Genomic DNA, 16,875 nt, shown 5'->3' with positions numbered 1-16,875 from the left:
GTGTTCTTTGTAGCACCAAGTTAACTTTAATAAAGTCCAATTCATCTAGTTTTTTTCTTTGTCATTTATATTTTAGGATCATATATAAGAAAGCTTTGCCCTAAGTTAGGTCATGAAGATTTACTCCTATATTTGTTCCTGAGTTTTATACTTTTAGCTCTTACATTTAGGTCTATGATCCAATTTGAGTTAATTTTGGTGGATAATGTGGGATAGAAGTCCAACTTAATTCTTTTATGTGAGGATAGCCAGTTGTCTTGGCACCATTTGTTTAAAAGACTATTCTTTCTCCCATTGAATTGCCTTGAGATCAATGTCAAAAAATCAATTGATGGTAAATGTAAGGGTTTACTTCTGAACTCTCAATTTTATTCCATTGATCTGTCTGCCTATCCTTATGTCAGTTCTACACTGTCTTGATTACTGTAACTTTGTAGTAAGTTTTGAAATCAGAACATGTAAGTCCTCCAACTTTGTTCTTTTTCAGAATTGTTTTGGCTATTTGGTCCTCCTTACGATTCCTCATGAATTTTAGAATTACTTAGTCAATTTCTGCAAGACAGATAACTTGGATTAGACAGAGAATGTATTGAATCTGTAAGTCAATTTGAGGATCGTTGCCTCCTTAACAATACTGAGTCTGCTAATTCATCAACATCAGTCGTCATTCTATTTATTCAGGATTTTAGAGCAAAAGTCTTATACTTATTTTGTTAAACTTATTTCTAAGTATTTTTTCCTTTTTGATGGTATTGTAAATTGTTTTATTAATTTCCTTTTCATATTGTTCATTGCTGATATACCTTGTATCCTGCAACTTGCTGAACTCATTCATTCATTGTAAAAGATTTCAGTGGTTTTCTTAAAATTACCTATATACAGAATTATGTGACATGCAAATAGAGATATTTTGCTTCTTCATTTCCAATCTGAATGCCTGTAATTCTTTTTCTTGCCTAATTGCTCTAGTTATAACCTCTAGAATACAAGTAGTGAATACAAGTGTTAAGAATGGACATTCTGTCTATGGCCATGCTACTCTGAACAAGTCCAATCCCATCTGATCTCAGAAGCTAAGCAGGGTTGGGCCTGGTTAGTACTTGGATGGGAGACTACCTAGGAAGACCAGATGCTATAGGCATAAAAAATAAAATAAAATAAATAAGAGATTGTAAGCTGACAAGTTCCTTGCAATCTGTGAGGTCAACCAAGCATTGCCTAAATAAATAAATAATTTAAATTAAAAAAAAAAGAATAGACATTCTTTTCTTGTTCTTCCTCTTAAGGAGAAAGTATTTAGTCTTTCACCATTTTATATAATGTTACACTTGGATATTTCATAGATGCTCTTTATAAGGTTAAGGAAATTCTCTTCTATCTAGTTTGTTGATTATTTTAAATCACAAAATGGTGTTGGATTTTGTCAAATACTTTTTTGTCTCTGTTGAGATGATCATGTGATTTTTGTTCTTTATTCTACTAATATTTTTTATGAGTTAGTGTTCTCCAAAGAAACATAACTAATCATTGATAGATAGATAGATAGATAGATAGATAGATAGATAGATAGATAGATAGATGGATGATAGATAGATAGATAGATGATAGAGAGATAAAGAGAGAGAGAGATAATAGAGACAGAGACAGAGACAGAGACAGAGATGGAAACAGAGACAGAGACAGAGATAGCTATAGGTATATAAAAGGAGATTTATTCTCAGGAATTGGCTCAGACAATTACAGAGATTGAAAAGTCCCATGATCTGCCATCTGCAAGATGGGGATCCAGGAAAGCCAGTAGTATAATTCAGTTTGAGACCAAAGGCCTGAGAACCAGAAGAGCTGATGTAAATTCCAGACTGAGGTAAGGAGAAGACGCCAATCAGATGCCAATATATTTATCAAGGCTCTCTTAGACTGTCTCTTTCCTTATCTCTTTGTTAAGATGTATGCTTCTCTTGGTACCACACCTAGCTGTGAGCCTCCATTAATTGACGACCGATTGTTCGATTACTTTTAACAATGCTCTGGAACATGAATTGCTCCACAGACTGCTCCAATGAAACTTGGACCCCTTTGCAGGAATAGCCTTTAAGGCCAATCTTTAAGGCTTGTTCTTATCCTAAGAGGGCTATTCTTAGCTGTCTCTTTCCATAATTCTCTCTACTAAACTACTAGATCATCTAAGAGTTTAAGGTTTAGCTTCTTGCTTTTGAGGAGCTACCAACCTCCTTGTAATTGCTTACAACAAAAATCTCCATTGTTTTTGAGAGCACCTTTAGTCTTGGACTTTCCCTCATTCTGTTCTCAATAAAGTCAGTTATTTTGGGGAGCGCTTCGGAGCTTTCTGCTCTTCAGTCCTTCCCTCTCTCTCTCTGACCAAAATTTCAATATTATTCCCCCAGCAACCTGCTCATTGTGCAGTAATATCTCTGCTACACAAGTCGGGTGCTGGTCAGGATGAGCCTCTGGTCTTATTGATTTGCCTGCCTCTCCTGGTGTGGAACCTCTGCCTTACGATCAAGCTGAAATAAGGGAAACCAAGATCCCAATATTCTCAGCCTGCCATGCCTGGGATAGGGCTTCCATCTTATGTGTGGGAGATGGGTACAGGAAAGTAGTCCCCAACCTCTCAGCCATGGTTGCTTGAAATTAGCCTCTGCAACATGGAGCTAGGTGGGATGAGAATTCTTGGTGGCCTGCAATACTCTAGGCCTAAGCAGGGATCTGGGGGGAAATGAAATCCTGTGTTCTTATTTGCACCCGCTTGGAGCAGAGTTTCATCCTGCTGAACTGGGAAAGAAGAAAGGGAACAAACCATGGCTCAAATGGAGCAGACTTTTGCCATTCTTGCTTGCCATAAAGTTTCTTTATTTGCCATATGTTCATAAGACAATTTCTAGAGACTTGTGAGGTTTGTTTTTAATGATTTTTACTAGTTGTAATTGTTTCACTGGGGAGATCTGCCAAGCTCTTCATGCCACCATTCTGGAAGTTGTTTCAAAGATAGAACTTGGATCTTTGATTTAGCCAGCCTTGGGGAGTCCTTGCCTACTAACTTCTTTGACTTCTTGTTATTGAGCTTTAAAAAAAATCCTTATTGTTGTTTGTATTGTTGCTGCTGGATGTTTCTGTTACTGGTAGCCAACAGCATCCGGATTTGTCCTACACTTAATGAAGCCTGAGCCAAGGCTAGCAGAGCTTTCTCCATCTATAAAGGTAACATCAAGTAAGGCCTACCTTGAAAAGCATTCATACACAACACCTATAACACTTTTATATTATTCTTTCTGTTTACTGTCATATCTCTTCCACTAGACTTTGATATTTTTAAATAAGAATGCATGTCCTAATTTATTTTAGTATTCTAGCACTGGGCTCGGTGCTTAGTATACATGTAGAAAATCAGCAACCAATGAATGACTATTGTCAAGGGAGCTAATTACTTTAGGACCATTCACCCTTTAGCCTGTCCCCATAAACTTTCCAGATTCATTTTGGAACTTTGCACCAAAAACTGACCTACTCAGCCAATCCTGTTTATCTTGGCTGCTGAAATGTCTGATAACATAGGAGTTAGACAGGGTTTGAATTTTGTTTCTTCCTCTTTGCCCAACAATCTTGGACACATGCCTTAATCCTTAGTGCAGTAGTTTTCCATCTGTTCAGTGGGGATAATAATACCAATTGGCATTAAATTTTACAATAATAATAATAACTAACATTTCTGAATGCATACTGAGAGTCAGACTGTTCTAAATTTTTACACATATTAGCTAATTTAATCCTCATGACAACCATACAAGGTAAGTACTACTATTATCTCCATCTTATACATAAGAAAACTGAAGCAGTGAGATTGAGTAATTTCCCCAGGGGTACATAAGAAATAAGTAGTAAAGCCAGGATTTGAACCTAAGCATTCCAGCTCCAGAGTTCTTACCTGCCATTTTATATATATACATATATACATATGTGTGTGTGTGTGTGTGTGTGTGTGTGTGCATATAGTATTTTGAGTTCAATATATGCATTCATAATGGTTTGCCAGAGAGATTTTTTTTAAAACAAAAATCTAATTATGCCACTCACCTACCCAGTACTACCCTGGTTTAAAATGCATCAATGGTTCTACATCACTCTTAGGATCAAGATGAAATCCCTTATTCTGACCTCTAAGCCCCCATCCCCACCCCAGACTATCTCAGATCACCCTCCTTATTATTCTATCTGCTTCTGTCACTCTGGCCTCCTTCTGCTCCCTCATACTCACCGGGCTTCTCTCTCCTGCCTAAGGACCTTAGCCCGTGCTGCTCCCATTGTCTTGAATGTTCTTTCCATCATCTTTTCTCCTCTCCATCTCTTAACTCCTGCTCATCCTTCACTTCCTCAGAGAAGCTCTCCCCATCAACTCAGACTAGCTCAGGTTCTTCCATTTGAGAGATGGGGACACCAGGTACCTCTCCTTGCTGCACATTTTTATTTTGTTTATATATTTTTTAGTATTTAGACTGGAAGCTCCAAGATATCAAGGGCACTGATTGATTTTGCTAATCACTGTATCACTAGTGTCTACTTTAGAACCTTATACCAAGTAGGGGCCCACTTAATATTTTTTGGAATATTAACAAATGAATTAATGATTAATAAGTGCTTCTGAACTAGACTGTAGCCCCAGGCCTCATCTTTGACCCAAAAGCAAGAATCTCAAATTTGTGTCTATACCTGCCCAGTGCAGCTGGTTACTTCAGCCAAGTATATCATGAACTCATTCATTCATTCATTCATTCATTCAACAAAGAAGCAACCCCTATCATGGGCTTGGTATTATTCTAGCAGCTGGGGTTTTAGAGGTGGACAAAAAAGTCTTTGCTTTCATGGAACTTACTTTCTGGTGGATACGGGTAGTATATAATAAGCAGATAAATATGTTGAATAATGTCAGAAAACTAAAATAGGGTAAGTAGAATGGAAGTCATACTCCAGCTCCTGAGGGTGAAGTCAACATCCACACACCTTTCTCACTGCACTTAATCTGCTTGAAGTCTTCCCGGAAGCCTATACTCAAAGACAATGGAGCAGGGAAGAATTTGTTTAAGAGGCTACTTGCGCCCACTCACCAAAACCCTAGGATGAGTCAAGCAGGCCCATGCTGCCATGCTCACTTAGGATGTCTCTCTGTAAAAGTACTTCTGGCCCCAGGATCATTGTTTTCAAAACTGAAGCACTTTTGAATTCAACCATCCCCTCTTCCACTTCCCTTTGCCAACCTAGTGATTACATGTGTGGAACAAACTGGAGAAGACCATTCAAGAGATTAAGAAAAAATTCCCAGAAACCTCAAGGTCAAGAGGGCATGGAGGAGGCTGAACTGGGGGCTGCAAGGCATCTACATCCACCCACCCTTGAGAAGACCTAGCTCAGTGGTTTTCACATTTGCATGAAGGTCAATATCACCTGGAGCAAGTGTTGAAATAGGTGGCTGTGCCCCACGGCCAGAGTTTCTGAGCAGCAGGCTCGTCCCCAGCTCCACCTGTGGCCACTCCCTTCTTCACACTCTCACACCTGTGCACACACCCCACAGACCACTCTCCTCCACCTGCCCTGGCCTTTGCAAGTGCAACTAGACCATCATCTCTGTCAGCAGTGCCCCTTCCCGTCTTCTCTATGGGGTTGTCTTCTGCTTGGGGGAGTCCGAACTCATGTTTCTTCCTGAATTTCTCCCTGGCTACCCCCTTCCCGGCCGGCTTCCCAGGAAGCATCAGTCATTCCCTCCTGAGCTCCTTCAGCATGTTTTGAGAAACTGGTTAGTGTGGTGGTTCAGAGGCCTGGTTCCAGATGTCCAGAACCAAGCTTGGCCATTAAAAGTTTTGTAGCATTGAGCAAGTTGTGTTCCCTCTCTAGGTCTCAATTTACTCGTCTGTAATCTGTAGTATGTCAGAGAGGTCTTCCCCAACTCAGTTTATATTGCTCCCTTTCCTCATTTATAATGCATTATAAAATATAATGCGATATGAGGTGGGAGATAATGATAGCTCCCACCTCATGGATTTGCTGGGAGTTAATCACAGTGCTTGATATATAGTAGATGCTGAGTTAATCTTAGTTATTCAGGTGAACACTCAAGACTGTTAAACCCTTCCTATTTGTACCCAAGGCAGTTTGGACAGCCCTTATCACAATCCTCCGGGATTTCTTCCCCACCTCCCAGACCTCATGGATCGTAATCTGAGATGAGGCTCTGGATTCTACATTCTTTACCAACGTCTCTGAGTGATTCTGATACACAGCTAGGCTTGAGAAGGAGAGCTTGAGGTGACTGAGCTTGGGTTTGAATGCACTTGGGGGCACTCAGTTTCAGCGGTCGCTTTGAACAAGGCACTTCCCCAGGTCCCCAGAGCCTCATATTTTAAAGTTGCAAAGAGTGTAGACCCCCATTGTTGTGACCAAAGTGTAGAGCCCTCAGGCAGGTACCTTTGTGCTGGGAGTGTTCCACAACTAGGCTGAGGTGGGGATGAAGAGAATTGCTCCTGGCTGCTCTCTCTCCTTCAGAAGACCGAGCTCCCCACCCAGCACCAGACCAGGCACCTTGTCAGCACAATTAGAACGAGCCTCATATTCACCTTGACACTAACGGGCATGCTCCTTCTGAGTTTCATCTGTCAGCAAAGCCCTGTTCTTTCTTTTCCTTCCTTTGGTCTGAGGATTTTAGCATCTTGTGTGTAAGGCCCCAACTAAGGAGCTGGGATGGGAGAAGCGGAGCTGGTTTAGTGGAGAAAACAGGACTACACAGGAATTTTACACGTCGCCTCTTGTTATAAGTGCCTTCTTAATGAATGAATGAATGAAGCCATGGGTAATGAACTAATGAATGAACCCAAGGAAGTCCTTCACCAATGGAGAGAAAGCAGTCCTGCTAAGAGGTGAGCGGCAGCAATGCTCTGCACAGAATCCACATGTGGACCATTGAAGGGGAGAAGCTCTCTCCCCACAGCCTTCACTGACACATTGCCTACGTAACCATCCACCAGGCCCAAAGTTTAAAAAGGTGAGACCCTAAATCTGTTTTTTTGTATCTCTTTTTTTCTATGCTTTTTGGAGAGCGTATTTTTCTTTGGTGTCTTAGTTGATGTTCCATTTGGAAAAAAAATCCAACCTGGTTTTAGGCTACTCTGAGAAAAGGGAACTTCCCCCCATTTCAGCGAGGTTGTACTCGTCACTTAATATTGCCCTATTTTCATGTGGCGCTTTAAATATTACAAAGCCTGCACCTGCTAGTCCCCCATACACAAGCATAAGATCCCATGCTGCCCCCGGTGCCCAGCACCAACGCCAACTCCAACTGGAGCTCCAGCAACAGTGCTGAATGGTTTTATCTGAGCCTGTAACAATGACCATCGACCTAATTCTATTGTTGAAAACCAGCTCAGAATGATAAAGTGGCCAGTCCATGCTTGCCCAGCCAGACACTGGCACAGCCTGGACCAGAACCCACATGTGGAAGTCAAGTCTCTGATGACCCACCTTAAAGAAGGGCTCAGAGGAGGAGACCGGCACTGGGAACACTAAGAGGGAATTCACTGGAGAATGAGATGGTTTCAGCAAAAGAACATACTTTCACTCCAGGCTCTGGAGCCTAAGTCACGTGACCTTTAAACCTCTGGTTTTCCATTTGTAAAATGGAAGGAGAGGCAGTAATCCCTACTTATTAGTAGGGATTAGATTGGACCACAGGTACAAAGCACTTGGTTCACAGTGGGGACTAGTTAATGTTAGTTTTCCCCTAGTTCCCACCCCCAAAGACCAAGGACGGGCTAGCCATGGTGCCTCACACTCTCCCATTCCTTCTCTCCCCACCTCCCATAGGCCCTGGCGGCACCATGAACACGTTCTCCGAATGATACTGACGTGAATCAAAGGGCACAAAACAGCTTCTTTGTTCCCTAGATTTTGCAAGAAAGAAACATCTTAAGTTCTCTGTTGCAGTCTCCCTGGCACATCCTGACTGGTTTCCTGAAGAATGAACAACAAAGCTGATTGCTACTTCACAGAGAGGAGGTGGAAAAACAAAGTAAGATGCACATTTTGTTAAGGAGCAGGCATTTCAAATGTCAGTGACTTAGCCTCAGGGAGCTGCAAGCGTCGGGCCTGTTGGGATTCTGCTTCTGGGAGCTTGATGCCTTCATTTTTTTAAAGCTCAGTTCTGCACTTTAGCCCATTCTGCCTCTCTATTGATCTGCTTCAGTCTGACATTCCTAATCTGAGTAGCTCTAATTGGCTCAGAAGGATAGCTGCAAGGTAGATGGTCTCCAGGGGTGGCACACTGGGGACTGTTTAGAGCAACACTGGTCTTTAACCAAGGATAGCATGGAAAGAGTACAGCTGTGGAGACAGACAGGCATGGGTTATTCTCTGCATGACCTTGGGCAATACTGGGCCACTCTGAGCCTGTTTTCCTATCTATAAAATGGAGAGTATGTTCATGACTTCCTAAGATCATTGCAGGGATAAACGAGGTCAGATGTGGTGTCACAAGGAGGCAGAAATTTTTGACAATAAGTCGCTGCATTCTGGCAAAAAAAAAAAAAAAAAAAAAAATATATATATATATATATCTATATATCCACAAGAAAATATATATATATATATATATATATATATATATATATATATATATATATATATATATATCTCCACAGAAAATATGTAAACACTGAAATGCCAGGTAGCACCGTTGGCTCTGTGAGCAACACAGCACTGGTGACATCTGTTGTCAAATGTCAGACATTCACTGCTTCCTCCAGGTCATTACAAATCCAGCCCTTGTTCCTGCGGTCTGCAGTCTAAATTGAGAAAATAAAATATGAACACGATGTCTGGAGAACAACTTTGTATTTCGGCACTTAGATTAGAAAGCAGGTTCAATTCTCTGGCTTTCAATGTTGGTGTTTCTATCAGTTAAAACAAATAAACATGTAAAGGCAAAACCGATCAACTGTTTCATTGCATTTAAGGAACAAGGAGATGAATGGCTTTTCTAAGTCAGCGCGTCACCGTATTTAATTTGATGATGTTGTTTAGAAGCCCTCCATACTGTTTTCTGGGCCAAAACATATCAACCATTTATGAGAAGAAAACCAAAAGATGAACGACCAATTCCCAGTAAAGAGGGAAATTATAGTGGCGGTTGATTATAAACTAAGACTCCATACCCAGGGAAGGGGAGGAAGGCTTTTGCACAACTGAAAACAATAAGGAGAAAAAGCCTGTTGTGCTTGGGTGCTGAGCATGGAGTCAGAGGCCCTGGAGTGGAGACCTGCTTTCGCTGCCCAGGTTACATGACGTTGGGCAGGTGACTCTCCCACCTGGGCACATCTCCTCATCCTCAGATAGACAACAGTCATTCCTGTGAGGGTCCACTGAGTGAAGCCTACCAGAACTGGCACTTTATACCTCAGATTTCATTTAATCTTCACAAAACCCAGTGTGGTTTTGTGACTTTCCCAAGGTCCCAGAGCTAAGAAGAAGTGAAGCCAGGGTTAGAACTCTAGTCTGTATGCTGTCACTAGGAGCTGTAAAGAAACAAAACAGGAGTTATTATAAATATCATTACTGTCAGGACTATCACAAAGTTGCAGCAAAAATAGAAAAATACTCCTTCATTAACAAATGTTTATTTCTATAGTATGAGCCAAGCACTGTTCTGGGCATGAAGATTGAGGTGGCATATGAACACAGTAGGGGAGATGTACAATAAGCAAGTAAATGAAATAATTTTAGGATTGTGGTGATTGCTATGAAGAAAGTAGAACATGGACTTTCAGTGATGGGAGGTAAAAGGTAGTAAATTTATACCGAAGTTGGGGAAGACTTCCAGAAAGAAGTGACTTTGGTGTAAAGACTCTGGGGATGGCCATGGACAGTTATCAGGGAGGTCAAGGTACAGGGTCAGAAAGAGCAAAAGCCCAAGACGGGACTATGCTTGGCCCGTTGAGGTTCCAGAGAAGGCAGAGTGGCTGAAACTTGGTGAGAAAGAGCAGAAATGAGGGCTGTAGAAGAGTGAAGAGACGAGATTTTCTGATAAGTGAGATGGGAAGTGCGATGAGAGTTCATAATTTAATTCATATAAACATTTTAATTTAATTGATTTATTGTTGAACACATAATATGCTCATCCCATTCAAAATTCAGAAGTACCAAAAAGTAAACTATCTCCATCCCACCCTATCCCCCCACCAGCCCAGATACTTTTCCTGGAAGCCATTTAGGTGCTAGTTTCTTATGTTTATAGAGATAGTACATCATATACAATCAAACACACACACACACACACACACACACACACACACACACACACACTCCCCTTTTCTTTTACAATGTGGCATAATATTAGCACTTTGCTCTTTTCATGTCCTAGAGGTCATTTGTATAAGTACTAGTAGAGCATACTCATGATCATTTTTTTATTATGTCTGCATAATATTCCATTCTGTAGAAATATCGAACCAGTATTTATTTAACCACCTCCCTACCGATAGTCATTTAGGTTATTTCACTCAAGGGTTTTAAGGGGAAATAACATTCTAATTTATATTTTAGAAACAGCCCTCTGGTTACTGCATAAGGATGGCTCACCAGAGATCAGAAGTCTAGCCCTACTCAGTTAGGAAGGGCTGCCATTGTCCAGGAAAGAGAAGGTAACAGTTTAGGACAGAGTGGTGGCTGTGAGGGCATGAGAAATTGGTAGATGAGGGATATGCACAAGACAGAGCCAACAGTACTAGCTAATGGCTTAAATATGGGGGGAGGGTAAATAAAATGGAATAAAGGATAACCTTTGAGCTTTAGCAATTGGGGGTGAAAATCTCTTATGCTCTCAACAACGTTTTATGTCTGACTTCTGCAAATGGAGTAGGAGACGGCAGTAAAAGATGTATCTTCTGCATGAGACTCTTCCTTACATGGGAAAACAAACCAACAAACAAGCAAACCACTTATTCCGTGCACTAAATGTAACATAACACTTATTTGGAATTTTCTGCTCTCCACATCAGAATGGAATCAGTCCCAAGGAATTTCCTCTGATCTCACCAGCTGCTGTTTTTCAGTCTCCTTTGCAGGGCCTCTTCTACCTGATACCTGAACACCAGCAATCCTCAGGGATCAGCCCTGAATCCCTTTTCCTCCTTGCTCACATCATCTCCCTGGAGGATCTCCTTCTGCACTGTGATTTTTAATGCAACTATATGCTGAGTCACAGATGTCTATCTGCAACTCTGGTCTCTCCCCTGAGTACTGCCTGGAGGCTTGGATACCCAAAATGCTTACTCAACATCGTCCCCTGGAAGTTTAATAGGTATCTGACACTTGATATGTTCCAAACAGAGCCCCTGACCCTCTACTCACAGCCCTGTCTTCCCAGGTCTGCCACATATCAGTAAACAGCTACCCCCTCCACCATCCACCCAGAGGAACACAGTAACATCCTAGGAATCATATTTGAGCTCCCATCTTCTCTTTAGTAAACCTCATTGGTTCTAACTACAAGTATCATCACTAGTCCATCTGCTTCTCTTCATCCCTACCATACACATCTCTCACATCCATCATCTTTCATTGAATGATACTACCCCAGTAGCCATTTATCTAGTCTCTCTGCCTCCATTTTTGTCTTTCTGGAGCCATTGTTCACACTTCAGCCAAAAGGGGATTTTCAAAGGTAAGTCAGCTCAGGCCACTCCTACAATGAGAACTTTAATGTCTTCCCATCATAACTCAAATAATATTGAAATTCTTTCCCATGGCACCTGACTACCTCCCAACCCCACTGACACCTCCCTCCAAGGCTCTTATGCTCCCTTCTCTTTCCTAAGCCCCTGGGACCAGGGTGTTTGCACTCACTGTCCCTCTGCCTGGAGCATTCTTCTCTTGGGTCCCATGAGGCTGGCTCTTTCTTCACCTTCAGGTAGTCCTTGCTTGAAAGTCTCCTCCTTAATTTGATCTAAAGCCCCACCACCCCATCCCATGCTGCCTGTATCTGTGAGAATGGGACCACGTAACAGTGTGCCAACTCTGAAAGACTCCTGTGTGAAATTCTCAAGTAACTGGCACTGTATTTCCCATCTGTTCCCTTGATGTTTTAATGCTGCTTATGGATTAGTGCCTTGGGCAGCTGCTCAGATAACCTATCCTTTGGTCTGGTTCAGCCTGTCACATAGTACAATAAATGTCAAAGTAAATGTCAGCCAGAAGCATTATGCTTCCTTCACCAATCCTACCACAGAGGGTTTCAATAGATTGTTCTATTGATTCATTAACTTTTTTCTAATTCAATGCCATTTTGACCATTTGTGCACTTTTGGCTTAAAAGTTCTGCGAATTTCATTTTGATAAACAAAATAATTTCTCCAAAATGTACACAATCACTTTGGCAATGTGCAATCTTCATTTCTCCACTTGGTAACAGAACTTAGCATTTAGCTTAAACTTCTTTCTGGAAACTTCACCTCCATCAGTAGTAGTGAAAAGCCTGAAAAATAGTATTTTGATGTATTATGAGAGGATAGTTAAGTTCTTACATTAAATTTGAGTTTGAAAAAAAACAGACTTATAGAAGAACTACACAGAATTGCACGAAATGACTTTAAATACCTTTATTTCAAAGACTGCCACATATTACACTGTTGAGTGGTTACCCCAGACACAGTTCCCTTCTAGGGCACCACTTCATTCCAGTATAGCCACTTCGACTGCTTAATCAAAGGCTTAGAGAAGTCCAGAAAGCCAGTGTGAAGGCTTCCGCGAGACCATCGAAGTCCATCTCTCTCTTTTCTCAGCTAAGAAAACAAATACCTGGTAGTGTTGGTGCCTTCTTCCTCAGAACCATCATATACAGATGTTTTATGTGCAAAATGGTATTCTAATTGCATAAACGTACTGATCTAATGAATCACTATTCACCCCATTTGTAGAGTGTTCCATATGTATAATTAGAAAAACACTGGTGTTCTCTCAAGTAGAGTACACAGAGGGTAAAAGATGATCACTTGGGGTGGGAGAAGAGACTATTAGGATTTGTATTAATGGCTCTGTTTATTTTAAAATAGGATGGACATTAAGTTTACAGTAATTCCCCCTTATCCACAGGGGATATGTTCTAAGATCCCCAGTGGATGCCTGAATCTTTTTTTTTTCCTATATATGATAAAGTTTAATTTATAAGTTAGGCACAATAAGAGATTAACAACAACAATAATAAATAGAACAATTATAACGATATACTATAATAAAAGTTCTGTGAATGTGGTCTCATTCTCCAAATATATTATACTGTACTCACCCTTCTTCTTGTGATATGTGATGGAAAAATGCCTACGTGATGAGATGAAGTGAGGTGAATGACATAGGCGTTGTGGGTTAGGCTACTATAAGTGTTACCTGAACACAAGCACCAGGACACCACGACGGTCAATCTGATAACGGAGATGGCTATTAGATGACTAACAGATGGGGAGCACAGTGTGAAGACACTGAACAAAGGAATGAATCACATCCTGGGCCGGACAGCTCAAGATTTCATCATGCTGCTCACAATGGTACACACTTAAAACTTATGAATTATTTATTTCTGGAATTTTTCATTTAATATTTTTGGACTGTGGTTGACCATGGGTAAATGAAACCACAAAAAATGAAACTGTGAATAAAAAGGGATTACTGTATTAGTATTTGCTATGTGGTTTGACCCTGAAGGCCACCTTCCGTCATGTGTCATGGAAGGTAGGCATGGCAGTACCATTGTGGGGGCCTGTGGCTCTCTTAGTCATTATTCGCCTTGAGCATATAACCATGTACTACAGTTTCCCTGGTACAGGAAATCACCAACAGGGTTTATTTGACAGAACTCAGATCTTTAAATGGTAGAATTTTTACAATCTTTTAAAAGTTGGATGCATATGCTTCCATACTTTTTCCTAAGCACCCCTAACAAATGGTTCTATTAAAAAACAAAATAGGTTCACAATTTACATACATTTTCCCTCTTAACCATATAGTTTAGGCATCTTTTCATGTCAGAATATAGAGTTCTACCTCATTTTTCTCTGCTTTATTCTTTTAAATCTTTGCATGAAATAATATTCCCCTTCATTACAAGGTTAATATGTTCCTTAAAAAATCCATAGGGTAAATTTTCGTAAGTAGAAAAGATAATCACTATGTAAACTGATGGAACACAATTACTGAAAGAGTTTATAAACAAAACATGTATATGAATCTCAAAGTTATGAAAATAAAAAAAAATAGAATAATAGAGACAAAGGAAACAATGCAAGTGATGCCTGGGATTGTCACAACTATAAAGCAACAAACTTAACTACAACCTGCACTGACTAGGCCACCAAAATCTTGAACTTGCACGGGCATATCTTGGGGTAAAATTCTTTTTCATAATATGGATGCACTATAATTATTTCCCAATTGCCCTATTATGTAGAAATTTGGGGTTTGTATTAATGTGCTAGAGCTGCCGTAACAAAGTACCACAGATTTGGTGGCTTAAACAAAAAATAATAATCTTCTTACAACTCTGAAGACTAGAAGTCCCAGGGAGGAGCGCAGGCAGGCTTGGTGTCTCCTGAGGCCTCTCCCTTTGGCTTACAGATGGCTGCCTTCTCACTGAGTCCTCACATGGTCTTTGCTCTGCATCCCTGGTGTTTCTTTCACTTTTTATAAGAACACTGGTCATAGGGGATTAGGGCCCACCCAGATTACCCCATTTAACCTTAATTACCTCTATACAGACCTTATCTCCAAATACAGTCACATTATAAAGTATTGAGGATTAGGACTCCAACAGATGAACTGGAGGAGGATACAATTCAGTTCATAACAAGGTCATTTCAGTATTTTTCATTTCACACACTCCCCAGTCCACACCAATCTCATTCCACCTCAACACTCCACTAAATATTTCCCTCCTCTGAATACCACCGGGCCCAATTATACTCTTTGCTCCCTTAGGACAACTGTAATAGTCTCCTTCTAATTGGTTTCATGGCATTTATTATCCTTACCCCACCTCATCCATTCTCCACACAGACATTGTAAAAAAGAAAAAAGAAAAGGTATTTCTAATCTAATCACATATACCTCTTGATACTCTTCCTAGGCTTGTTGCTTTCAGGTTACAACGTAAACTCTTAGTATAGTGGACAAGACCAAACTCCTTCCCCAGCCCTCTTTATCCCAGCCACACTGGCCTGCTTTCCTGCCCTTGAAAGAGCCACCCCTCTTCTCACTTCTGGGCATGGGTTGTTCCCTCTGCCAGGAACATCCTTCCAACTCATCCTTCACATCTCCAATTAAAAATCACTATTTCAAAGAATCCTTCCTTGAACCCCACTGGTCAGGTTGCCATTGTCTCAGCTTCTCATAAAACCCTGGGGTTTTCTTTGTAGCAGTCAGTCATCACACACGAATAGTCACTGATGTGATTGTTTAATATGTACCTCTCCCACTGGGCTGAGAGCTCCAGGAGGCCAGGGGCCACATGGAACTTGGTCATCCCTGCATCCTCAATGCCCAGCCCAGTTCTTGGCATGAAGTAGGTATAAATATTTACCGAATGAATAAACATTTTGTATTCAGCTATTTCCTCCATGAGGTCAGCAAGCCCCTATGTCTAATTAGACCGAGAATACCTTCACAGCAGGGTCTGTGTTCCCAGTGCCGAGGACATGGTGGCAGCATAGTAAGCCTGCCGATTGAAAAAGAACATTTTTACTTTGCTGCGTATCCAGGTCCTACCCCATTGTCCTAATGATGGTTTTTGAAGTCTAGAAGTAGATAAAACTTATCAATCTTCTGTTTGAGTCATGACGACTACCGCTGGTAGAAAAAATTATTACAAAATGAAACTAAAATGGTTAAAGTTGTTATTTAAAAAAAAAAAAAACCCAGGAAACTCATATCTTGAGGGTAGCATTGAAAATTGCAAAAGCTGGGAACAATCAGATCTAACTGAAATAATCAAAGTAAAATAGACTGTCCATGTAAAATGTGTTCTTTCTTAAACATTTATGGAGGACTACCATTGACAAATTCTAGACCCGAAAATTTTACCAAAGAAAATTGCACTTGCTAGTATCAATGCCCTCGAGCCAAAGACCACAAAGACTTCCAGGAACACAAAGCTGAGCAAGTTGAGTTTACTTGTTCCAGTGAGGGAGAACACACACCCTGGGGGAACTATGAGGTCCCTCAGTAAAGAAGTTAGAAAGAAATTATTATAGGATTTTAACTTTTGTTGGATGATTGGGGGAAGGTTTATGAAACTGGGTTTTGCTCTAGATTGGATGCTTTCAGAAAGCAGGGGCAATTTTATGATTGGGTATCCAGTTCATCACTGTTGATATGATCCTAATTAAAATTATTGGTTCCAGTTTTGGTGAGGATGTAAATTTGCTACTGCCTTTGGAAAGCAATTTGGTCATATCTATGACAATTAAAATTGCATTTGGCTTTTGACACAGCAATTTTATTTTTGGAAATTTATTCTACAGACAAAATTGCACATGTACACGGAGGTATATACAAGATTATTATAATCTACAGAATTGTTTGTACTAACAAAGACTGGATTTAAAACAAAACAAAACAAAACAAATGTCCCCCAGTAGGAGACTGGTTAAATACATTATGGCACATCCATGCTACAGAAAACTAGGCGGCCTTGAAAAGGTCAAAAGGTCCTGCAGCGACAAGGATCAGCTCACCCTCGACTACCCTCACCCTGCGATGAGCGGCCAAGAGGGAAAAGTCACAGAAACTCCAGGAAGCTTATCGAATGCCGAATGCCGAAGCAGCGCCCCGCTA

The 16,875-nt window shown here is 40.7% G+C and overlaps 1 pseudogene; it reads left to right on the top strand.

Annotated features, from left to right (window-relative positions):
* The first annotated feature begins 1,022 nt into the window (after nt 1-1,022).
* Nucleotides 1,023-1,141, top strand: LOC120604159 (uncharacterized; annotated as a pseudogene).
* Nucleotides 1,142-16,875: the final 15,734 nt, after the last annotated feature.

The sequence above is a fragment of the Pteropus medius genome, unplaced genomic scaffold (genome assembly GCF_902729225.1).
Source record: "Pteropus medius unplaced genomic scaffold, Ma_sr-lr_union100, whole genome shotgun sequence".
Taxonomy (NCBI): Eukaryota; Metazoa; Chordata; class Mammalia; order Chiroptera; family Pteropodidae; genus Pteropus; species Pteropus medius.
Note: the sequence above shows the minus strand (reverse complement) of the source record. Positions and strands in the feature narration are given on the sequence as shown.